Here is an 11243-nt window from a genome sequence, read left to right as displayed (position 1 = left end):
ATTTTAATTTTTTTCCATAGCCCTTATCACTTAATACCGCATGGAATCCTTCTTATTCAGTCAGCCAACAGGTATTTCTGGAGTTTATTGGTACTTGAGGTGCTCAGGATCTATCCATGACTAAAATAGAGAGATTCTCACCTCACAGGGCCCTTACTCTAGTGGAGGAAGCCAGGCAATGCCATATAAGGATAATAAATGCCTCCATAAGAAAGGTAACTGCTATGAAAAAAAGTAGAGCAGGGTAAAGGGATAAAGGTGATCCCATGTGCTGGCTGAAAGTTTCAGGTTGCAGTCTGAAATGAGGGGCTTCAAGGGCATTAAGGTACAGTCCTGTGGAAATCTGTGGAGAGTGCATTGCAGGTATGGGAACAACTGGAGCCCAACCCCTGAGCCAGGAGAGTGCATGGGGTGTGATGTGTGAGAAACTTCAGGCTGGTGAGCAGTAGGGCTGGAGATAAACAGAGCCCATGTAGCCAGAGAGGCAATGGGGAATCATAGGATCCCTGCCAACTCTGACTTTTCCTTGGGGAGGGGCTACTTCAGGAATCTGAGCAGGGCTGAGCAGGGCATGAAGGATTCTGATTTATGTATTCACAGGCTGATGTGTGCAGAATGGACTGACGGTGGCAAGGGCTGCTGCAGGAGACTGGGAGGTGGCTGTGACATTGCCCTGGGGAGAGAAGGTGGTGGCTTGGACTGGGTAGAAGCCATGCACCTGGCAAGAAGTGCTCTCATTCTGGGTAGATGATGCAATGGAAGGAACAGGACTTCTTGAATGTAAGTAAGTCAAGAGGCGTTTGGACTGAGCAATAGAAAGGACTAAGCAGCCATCCTTTTGAGCTGGGGGAGGTGAGGTAGAGTGCATTTGGGGGATGAGCCAGAGCGAGGGTGGCACAAGTTGAGTTTGAGATGCCAAGTGGAAGTCAGTGCAGATGCCTAGTTTACAGCTGGGCATTGAGTCTGGCACTCAGTAAGTTGTCTGGACTGGACATACACCTCTGGGAGTGATGGACATGCAGGTGGAATTTGAAGCCATGAACCTGGATAAGGTTATAAGAGAGAGAATGTAGACAGAGAGAGGAGGCAAAGAGGAAAAACCAGTGAGGTGAGAAGCATGAGGGCATGCAGGCCTGAAACACACAGGGAAGGTGCTTCCAGGAGAGGAGAGATCAGCTGGTCACAGGAAGTCTTTCCTGCCCACTCTCATAAAGGCAGCACCCCTCCCCCCCTTTTTTAACTGTTTTTGTTCACTGCTATATTTCCAGCACAGAGTGTGGGTGCTCAATAAATACCTGCTGAGTGAGTAAGCATATGCATGAATCCACACCTCTGCAAACCCCCAGTGCACATGCAGCACGGGGCTGCCATGCTGGCCTCCTTTACAGAAAGCAGAGATCAGGTAGGAGGCTCCCTCCACTCTCAGTGGCACCTCCCTCCTCCCTCGAATTTCTCACTGACATCCACTGAGGTGGAAGCTCTTCTGGCCAACCCATAGGACCCAGGACAAATGAGCCTCAGACAAGCCCTGCAGTATGGAGGTTGGTAGGACCTAGATTGGACACAGGTTCATCCACCAGTCGCCAGAAGACTCTACAGCTATTCCTCTGTCCACGCCTCCACATCTAGTCATCTATCCACCTGTGCATATAACCACTCCTTTACTCACCGTCTACAGTCACTCTCTTGTCCATCTTTCCATCCATCCCCATCTAGTCCTCTGTCCATCCATCTGCTAGGGTGATGAAATTCCCAGTTTGCTGCACTATCTCAATGTTAGCCTTGAAAAGTCCACATCCCAGGAAACCCCTCGGACTCTGGAAAAATGGGACAGGTGGTTGAGCCATCCGTTCACCCAGGGATCCCTCATTGCACCCAAAAGCCCAAAGCCCATCTGTCCACCCAACCACCCACCGGACCTCCCTGGCCATCCAACCCCCTGGAAGGCGGGCAAGGCCCCGCCCCATCCCTGGCCCCGCTCCGTGCCCCGCCCCTCCCGGAAGCTGCTGCCAGGGATCCCGGCGCCCTAGCAACAGCGCTTTTCGGGCTGCCCAGTCCACGAGCCTGGCTCCCGGTGCGAGCCAATAGCGAGGGGCTCCGGGAGCGAGGCGCGGGGGGTGGGGCTCGGCGCGGCCGCCGCCATCTTGATGGGAGAGAAACAATAGGACGGAAGCACCGCGGGACGGGCTGAGGCCGCAGGTAACGCCCGCCTTGTCCAGCCTATGGCTCTGCCGCCCCGGTAGATTTGGAGGAGGGTGTCTCCGGGCCGTTCGGGGGTGAGGTCTCTGGTCATTAGGGTTGTCCCCGGGTTATTTGGGGAGGGGCTCCCCTGCGATCCTGGGGGCGGGGAGATCTCCCCGGGTCTCCATGGGGCCGGATATCCCCCGGTCATTTGAGAGAGGCATTATTTCTTCATGTTACTGGGGGGAGAATATCGCCCCTGATTTTGAGGGGCAGAATCTTCTCTGGTCATCGAGGGGGTCTCCCGCGTATCTTGGCGGTGCAGGATCTCCCTCCGGTCATTGAGGAGGTCTCTCCAGGTCTTTGTGGGGGAAAGATCTCCAGGGTCACTGCTTCCCAAGACAGCGGAGTCCATGGGCTCCTGGGTTATTGGGGGGGGGGGTTCTCCTTGAGTCTTTGGGTGGAGGAGTCGGCCCACCGCCTCAGGTGCTGTTTACCTGGGGCCGGCAGATGTGCAGCCATTTTGAGCGTTGAATGCCAGTTGGGCCTATCAGCTGGTGTCTGGTGAGGCAATCTGCACATCTTATTATCCACAAAAGTCCTAAAATGGATCAGAGGACGGCTTCTTTAATAGTGGTAAGCTTCACCGTGGGTGGAGCTTTCATTTCTTTCCTATTTGCTTCAAGACTGCTTTTGCCTCCCACCCTAATGATTGGTATTAATCGGCTTCCTATGTTCCTATGTTAAGGAAGCTGCACTAGCAGAAAAATGAGTCCAAACGTGAAAACAAAATGTAGAAAACAGTAAAACCTAGTGCTCTTAGATACCAGGGAAGTAGGACTAGTTACTGCTTGGAATGAAACATTTTGGTAGTAAAATTTACGTGAAACAAGAATAAAATAAAGTCTTCGGAAAGAATAGTTTTAAGAAAAAATACTGAAACTTTTGAAAAGCGTCAACAAAAATGTTCCAGTTCACCAGGTCTATGATTTTTTTTTTATAAAGCACCATGATTACAGTAATTTGATGAACTCTCGTATTTAAAATATTTGCAGTATTTGCATTTTTAGCAGGGTTACATTTTAAAGGAACTGAGATGCTTATTTACATCGGTTGCTGCTGTGGAGTTTGTGTAATTGCATCCTGTAACCTGGTGTTCAAGTATTTAAAGAGAAGTTTCAGGATGGTGGTGTTATTGTTTTAATTTTAGCCACTTGCAGAATTAGAAGCCATCAAAATGAATACTTTATCATATTTCATATAAAAAGCCAGTTAAGAGGCGCCTGGGTGGCTCAGTCTGTTAAGCGTCTGCTTTCGGCTCAGGTCATGATCCTGGAGTCCCTGCACGGAGTCCTGCATCATCTCATCCATCCAGCTCCCCGCTCAGTGGGGAGTCTGCTTCTCCCTCTCCCTCTGCCCCTCCCCACTTGTGTTCTCTTGTTCTCGCTCGCTCACTCTCTCAAATAAATAATCGTAAAAAAAAAATAAAAAGCCACATCAAAAACTAATGATGTAATATATGGTGATATAACAATAAAAAATTAAAAAAAACAAAAAAGAAAAAAATAAAAAGCCAGTTGATCTCTTAGTAACTTTTTCTTTGGAGAAAAAGTCAGTTGAACTGTTAACTGTTATTCCAACTGATTTATATGCTTTGTAACTTTAGAGTAGAATTCACAGGAATTGTTAGAAATCAAGTGCACGAGAACCAGCACCAGAGTTGATATAATTGTAAAAACCACTTTAGCAGATGTAATAGAATTCTTTTGTGCTTTGGAGCTTCACGAGTGACAGACCAGTACACTGTATACCATCCCTGTGTCTGTCCGAGCAGTGGAAGGTGGAAGGAAGGAAGGAAGGAAGGAAGGAAGGAAGGAAGGAGCAACTGCTGACTGATGAACCTTAGCCTGTCTCCCTTGCAGAGGGGTGCCAGAGTCTTCTGTAAGCACTGGAGATGTCACTGGTATCTAGGCAACAGGGTTGAGCCTGAGCCCTGGAGGCCAGCTTGCTGAGGTGAAAATTTTCCATTGTTTGGTTCATAAAGAGGATGCTCTGGGGAAGAATTTTCCCTTTAAGTGAAGTTATTTTACCTAGTGAGATAATCGCCCTAACAAATTGAACACATTTTTATACAGTGGAAGGTAAGCAGATGATTTCTCTTGTGTGATTACATTTTAAAGCATGTTTTTGGTTTTTTTGCCTATTTGAATACTGAGTAATAAAAGTAATAAGTAGTATTTTGCAATATATTCTGGTAGCAAGAAAAGGTCCTTTTCCCCAAAAAGTGAATTTACGCTCCACCTCAGAGTTTGAAGGAAAAGACAGTCTTCTAAGCTGATGAACAGTTGGTTTGGGTCTGTCATCCATCACCAGTTGGAGTTACCAACCCCTAGTTGATCTTGTTTCACTTCATTGCCTGTCTCCCCCCTTCTTAAAAACAAACAAAACCTGAATTTTTTTAGTTGGCATAGCCCCAGGATGTGTTTTTTTCCATAAGTATTTCATTGAGCTGCCCATTGTATCTACAATACCATTAGTCTGCCTAAAAACCAATGATAATACCTTTTTTTCCACCTAAATATCTGGTTATGGTCAAATGTCTCTGATTTTCCTGTAATTTTTTTTACAGTTGATTTGTTCGTATCAGGATCCAAATAAGGTCTGCACATTGCATTTGATTGAAGTATCTCTTTTGTTTCTTAAATTTATATAGGCTCATTGTAATTGTTTTGTTGAAGCAGTTGTCATTTATCCTTTAGGATTTCCCATATGCTGGCTTTTGCTGATCACTTCCTTTGCTGGATACTTTTTGACTATGGTGGCTGGGTTTGAAGGGGTCGGTGCTATATATCTTTTCAATGAAGACGTTGTGAAGGCTTTGCCAAGGCTCACGCATAACTGAGCCCCAAACTGTGAACTCTGAGGTCTGTCAGGGACCTAAAGGGCCACACAGTGCAAGACGCTCCTCTTCCCTCTGGTGTCGTGTAGTCCAAAAACTGTGAGCCCTAGATTTTCCATGTGAAACTGGGAGGAGATTCCGTGACTTCCAGGAGGGTGTAGATGTTCTGCCTCTTTGTCTCTTTACAGACCTTCTCTCACACTGACCTTGCAACCACCTGCTCACAGGCAGTTCACACCTTTGGGGGCCCTGACCCAGTGTTCTTCTTTCTTTGCACATTATTCTCAGAGTGTCTTCTGTCTTCTCTTTGTAGGTAACCCCCAAATCTGTTTGCAGGTTAGGTTCACTCAAGCTTCAGTCCCATTGCTCCCAACTGTCTGCTGAATGTTTCTTGAGTGCTTGACCATCCCCTTATATTTAAGTGTCTGTAGCTCAACTCATTGTCTTCTGAGCTGTTTCTGACTTCATGAACCAAGCATCCTTGTTCTGACGTGGGAAGGCTCAGTATCTGACTCATCCCTCTAATTTGATTCCTTGTATTGGGTTCTGAAGATAGGGTCCACAGGTGCCCGCACCCCAGTCTGTAGAGTTCAGTGAGGGGTGCATTTTTCAGGAGAGGCCCAGAGATGTCTCAGATTCTCCAGGGGGTCAGTTACTCCTTGAAGGGTAAGAACAGGGTGGTACACCTAGCCACCTACCAAATCCTGTTTCTCTACTCTCCCCTCTTCCTTCCTTAATTCCCTGTGGGGGCTGGGCACCAGGCTCTCTGGGTACATTGAAGAAGGCAGGAGAATTTGTGCCCTGCCGAGTGTGCCACTGAGTGTGGGGAGGTCATTCCAGGTGGGACAGGTGTCTGGAGAAGGCAGCCCTCGTGTCTTGGGGGCCCCAGAGCCTAAGAGCTGTCGGGACTCTTGCCCACCTCCTGCCGCAGGGATGAAGGAGGAGAGACCCATGAGAGAAGGAAGCCCATTCTGGGAGAGGCTGGAGAGACCAGCTTGGTCTTGATCCTCATGGCCACCTAGAGGTTGCGGTTCTGTTGGGGGTGCTCCTGCTATCATCTCCTTCCTCCTGCAAACTCCCAGGCTCGGGACTGCGGAGGTAGTGTTGCCTCCTCCTCTTTCACCTTTGGTTTTGACATCTTCAAATAACCAGATTCTAAATTCATGAGCCCACAAAGTTACCTGAAACATGGCTATGGCATAACATATAACAGAGTAGCTTGAGAGCTTTCTCAGCACTCACGGTTTTTCTTAAGAAGCTTAAAATTTTTTCTTCTCTCAAACCTCCTTTTTCACATATGCTTCTAATGTGTCTAAGAATTGTCTCTCTGTTTGCTATTTGTCGCTTTGTTTTTAAGTAAGAGTGTAGACAGAAGTCCCCAGTAAATGCTGGGTCCTGCTGCCACTGTCCTACCCATGGCACTACAGTAGAGATTGCTGGGCGTCTGTGAAGCCAGGTTTTCCTTTTTCTCTCTGCCTGGTTAATTTTCCCTACGGAAAATGTCACCACCCTGCTCCACAATCCTTGGTGGCTCACAGGCATTACAGGGAAGAGTGGAACAGTGGGTGCAACCTCTGTGCTCTGTCCCAGCAATTCTTCTACTTCTAAGGAATTTTCCTTCAGAAACACTTTCACAAGAGTGCAGACTGCTACAAGGACACTCATTGCATTATTACTGTAATAAGCTAGCGTCAGTAGGGAAGTTAAAAATACATTATGATTTTGTGTGAATAATATGCTGCCTTTGAAAGGAATTTTGTATAGACAGAGATATGGCTAAGGCATATAGTTTAGTGGGGAAAAGTGGCAAAACAGAACAAATGTTGAATGATCCTACTTGTGTGAGAAACCAGAGTAGTCCAATTCATAGAGACAGAAAGTTGAACGGTGGTTGCCAATGGTTTGGGGGTAGGGAGACTGGGCAGTTATTATTTTTTGTTTTTTTTTAAAGATTTTATTTATTTATTTGACAGAGAGAGACACAGCGAGAGCAGGAACACAAGCAGGGGGAGTGGGAGAGGGAGAAGCAGGCTCCCCGCAGAGCAGGGAGCCCGATGCGGGACTCGATCCCAGGACCCTGGGATCATGACCCGAGCTGAAGGCAGACGCTTAACGACTGAGCCACCCAGGCGCCCCGAGGGCAGTTATTGTTTAATGGGTGCAGAGTTTCAGTTTGGGAAGATGAAAAAGTCGTGGAGATGGGTGGTGGTGATTGTTGCACAACATTGTGAATGTACTCAGTGCCACTGAACTGTATACCCCAAAATAGCTTAAAAAGGTAAATTGTATGTTGTATATATTTCATCACAATTTTTTAAAAAGGTGAGAAAACTAAAGCTGATTTTCCTGGGGGGAGAAAAGCAAAACAATACATACAGGCTGATCCTGTTTATGTAAAGAATAGAAAAGTGTATGGAAGAAAATCTGCGGGAAGAAGAGACCCCAAACTAATAATGGTGGTCATTTTATCATACTTGTAACCAGTTTAAAAATCTTTTTTTTTAAATGCTAGGCAAGTTGTCCCGTGGCACTCTGTTCCTCTGCCTGCCGTTGAAGACTTCTCTCTTCACTCTCCTTCCAGGAGTGCAAGCTTAGTATGCCCTTATCCCCTAGTACTGTCGGGTCCCTCCTGTGACCTCCATCTCCCAGTGGACTCTTTGGAGGAGCTGTAGGGCAGAGGACACCCAGGCAGGAGGCTAGATTTTTTACTCTTGTTTCTGCCTCAGACCACCTCTGTAAAACTGTACCATGCCTGGTTTATAGATGAAGACAGACACCAAGAGGAGGTAAAGCACTGTGTATACCCCAGGACAAGGCAGGCCAGAATTTGCTGGAGAGATTTAAAAGAATTTTTTGATACCATTTAAAAGCGTATAAACTTAGAGAGATGTACTTGGAAGTTGACTTTCCTACAATATTTATTATTTTTAATTGCACATACACATTTAGTTATTATTAAAACAATGTATTCCTTTAGAAGTTAGACTTCTTTACCCACATATTTCGAGAATTAGTTCTATTCCAATTTGTCTGTGTGCATCTTTGCTCTTCTCATAGCCACATTTGGAGGTGCTTTCCTCCTGAGCACTTCATCTTCACGTCTTAGTGGTGGAGATGTGATATTATCACTGAACCCTCTACCCCGAGCTGGTTGTGATCTCTTCAGTGTGACCCTGTTACTGTGTTGATTTTTTTTTCTATATAACAGCTTTACTGAGCTATAGTTCACATACCATATAACGCATCCCAAAAGGAATCCTGTATCCCTCATCCCCTGTATAGCTCCCCTCCCCACTGGCCCTTCAGTCTTCCTGAAAGTCTCCTCACTTTGACCTGTTTTAAAGGTCACCACTGCACTTGGTTAAGCCCTGGGGATGGAGGGAGGAAGTAAGCTCTTCCTGATGTTGGTCGTGGTGGTATGCCCCAGAGGTAGTTGCCTTGGGTCCGGGGAGGCTGTAGCACATTACCATTTTGCCACTTTACATGGAAGGTTGGAGGGGAAATGAGGACATCTTACCCAGAAAGACTTCGTTGGACATGACTGTCTGTAGTCCACATCTAGCTCAGATGCACTTTGGATTCATTTTTCTGTTTATAGACATTTTCTCCAGTCTTTTTCAAGATTGTGTGTGTGTGTGTGTGTGTGTGTGTGTGTGTGTGTGTGTGTGTGTTTTAGATTTTATTTATTTATTTGACAGAGACAGCGAAAGAGGGAACACAAGCAGGGGGAATGGGAGAGGGAGAAGCAGGCTTCCCACTGATCAGGGAGCCCAATGTGGGGCTCGATCCCAGGACCTGAGCCGAAGGCAGACACCTAACCGACTGAGCCACCCAGGCGCCCCTGTATATTTGTTTTTTAGTGTAAATTTTCATAAATAGGGTTCTCTTCTAATTGAAATTACACTAACTCAGTCCTACAAGTAAGGATTAAGCTGTGGTGATGCACCAGCATTATCAGTATATGGTGGCTAAAAGTTAATATTCTGCTAACAAGAAAGAGTTTTTGTATTTCATGGCACTAAGATGCCATTTAGTTAAGATTGAAATGTTTGGGAGGATGATAGCTCCTAAATATGGTCTCTAGGTCAGAACAGGTAGCAAAACACATGGTTAAACAGAAAAGTTGTACCTTGATTTGATTTTAAATGTTCATGAAATGTAGCTGTTGCTGAAGTTATATGGTCAGCACCTACAGCCCCCTGCCCACTGGAAGATAGAAATAACAGCTCCAGGAGCTGTTCATGGGACCCTCACTATGCTAGGTCTTTCACCTGTGTTCTTTTCATTCCCAGGATGATCTCATCCCACTCTGGACTAAAAGGTTTCAGGCTTTGGGTTGTTTTTGAAACCCTTGTGGCTTGGAGGTGGAGTTCCAGTACCTGCTGTCATAAACTCCTTGGGATAGCTGGAGTCAGTCTGGGCCTCTTGGGCCTCTTCTGTTTGCTTTCTATTGTAGAGAATGCACAAAACTTTCTTTGGGTTTGTTGGCTCATTTTAACTCTTCTTGTGAATGTTTTTAACTGAAAGTCATAATGGATCAAAATGGGAGATCATTTAGTATTATTCTCTCTACATATTCATCCATTTATCTTATTTGGGACACTCATACGTGTTGTAGAAATTGAGTATCCAATCCCAAGTCTAAGGAAGATTAAAATATTTCTTTTAATGAAGTAGGATATGTTAGAAACCAGGAAGACAGAACACTTGGCTGGTGCTGCTGTTTCTTCTCCAGGCTTCTCTATCCCCAGCTGCACACTCAGAAATGAGAGGCCCCATGGACTGTGCGAGTCCCATCTTACTCTCTTGGGGAACGTAAAAATCTTGCATCTCCCTTCAAAGCTTATTTTATAAGAATAATAGATTATTTTTGTTTTACAAGTGTAAGACTAACTCTAGATATGAATTTTTTTTGTATCCCTTCTCCCTGCCTTTTTATCTGGGATTGAGATCCCAGGCCTATACAACTTTGGCGTCATTGCTAAGGCTGCAGCAACATTTGTCTTAGGATTAACCTAGCTCCAAGCCTGCCAGCTTTCACGCTGATGCCCATTTGTTTAATGTGCTTGAAACGTGGTGTCTGTGGATTGCACCTTAGCTCATTCCTCCCCTCTCATGAGCAAGAAGTGATGCTAAGTCTCTGTAGAGGTCTCGCTTGAACTTCTTTTACAATGTGCTCTGTGGAGGTGTGTGGACCAGCACCTGTTGGTTCTCATGCTAAACAGAAACATACTGTTTCCTTGAGGGATTGCCTGGAGTTACCCAACAAAGGAAGAGGAAGGGTGGATATAGTGTATTTGACCACCGAAGGTATATTTTTTATAAGCTTGAACAACCTGACAGGAAAAACATACACCACTATTAAACCATTTAATTGCACATTCCTGAAGATTCAGTCTTCCTAAATTAGTTCTTAATGAACATTTTCAAGTTTTCTGCTTTTATGCTCTACTCATGTAAGGCATGAAAGGTGTCCTTCCATGAACAGTGTCTCTTCTCTGAGGTGAGTGCCTCTGGGGAAGAGATAGTGAAGTTGGTTGCCAATTCCCTGCTAATTGTTTGGGTTTTTCTTGCTCTGTGTACTTATCAGAGAATATGGAAACACAAGTGTCTTTTCCCCAGGTCTTTTGAGCTATCCCTGCCCTTTGTTGGTACCTGTGCTAGGCCTTATGGGAAGACACAGCAGCACCTTCCCAGGGTTGCATGTCAGGGCCTGTGGGTTGATGGGGATGCTGCACCTCCCTTGGGAGGCCAGGGGAGGACTGTAAGCCTCAGATGGAGGGTCCTGGAGCATTTGGAAGAGTGGACCTTGCAGAGGTGCCAGGTGGCAGCTGACAGACTCTGGGCTCTGAAATACTGATGGATGTGGCCAACAGGTCTAGGGCAGGTGAGGGCTGGCAAAGGAGGGGACGGGCTGCTTCTCTTCCAGGAATGGTTCATCTCACTCTCAAAAGAGTGTTTCTACTTTAAAAATACTGGAGGCTCTTTGTATAGAGTCAAAGGGAACAAAGAGGTAAGATGTCAAAAGTGCAAGTGCCTCATTGGCCTTCCTTCCCAGTCCTTAGATGTGCTCTTGAGTGACTGAAGTCACTGCCCTTCTCACAAGCTGGGTGATTCTGAAGGAGTCAGCATCTGATTAGCTTCAGAACTGTGGGTGTGTTTG

The 11243-nt window shown here is 45.9% G+C and overlaps 1 protein-coding gene across 4 annotated transcripts in view; it reads left to right on the top strand.

Moving 5' to 3' along the window:
* The first annotated feature begins 2062 nt into the window (after window positions 1–2062).
* IP6K2 (inositol hexakisphosphate kinase 2) overlaps window positions 2063–11243 on the top strand; it is a 30607-nt gene continuing 21426 nt past the window's right edge. For 2 of the 4 annotated variants that reach the window (XM_025885181.2, XM_025885180.2), the window contains exon 1: window positions 2087–2199. The gene's annotated coding sequence lies outside the window, so the exon portion shown is untranslated. Of the gene's footprint in view, window positions 2200–11243 lie in introns of all 4 variants that reach the window. The other 2 variants (XM_025885183.2, XM_025885182.2) reach the window with 2 other exon arrangements.

The sequence above is a fragment of the Callorhinus ursinus genome, unplaced genomic scaffold (assembly GCF_003265705.2).
Source record: "Callorhinus ursinus isolate GAN/ISIS: 27379988/994484 unplaced genomic scaffold, GSC_fseal_2.0 scaffold15, whole genome shotgun sequence".
Classification (NCBI taxonomy): Eukaryota; Metazoa; Chordata; class Mammalia; order Carnivora; family Otariidae; genus Callorhinus; species Callorhinus ursinus.
The sequence above is the reverse complement of the archived record's forward strand: the minus strand, read 5'-3'. Positions and strand labels throughout refer to the sequence as shown.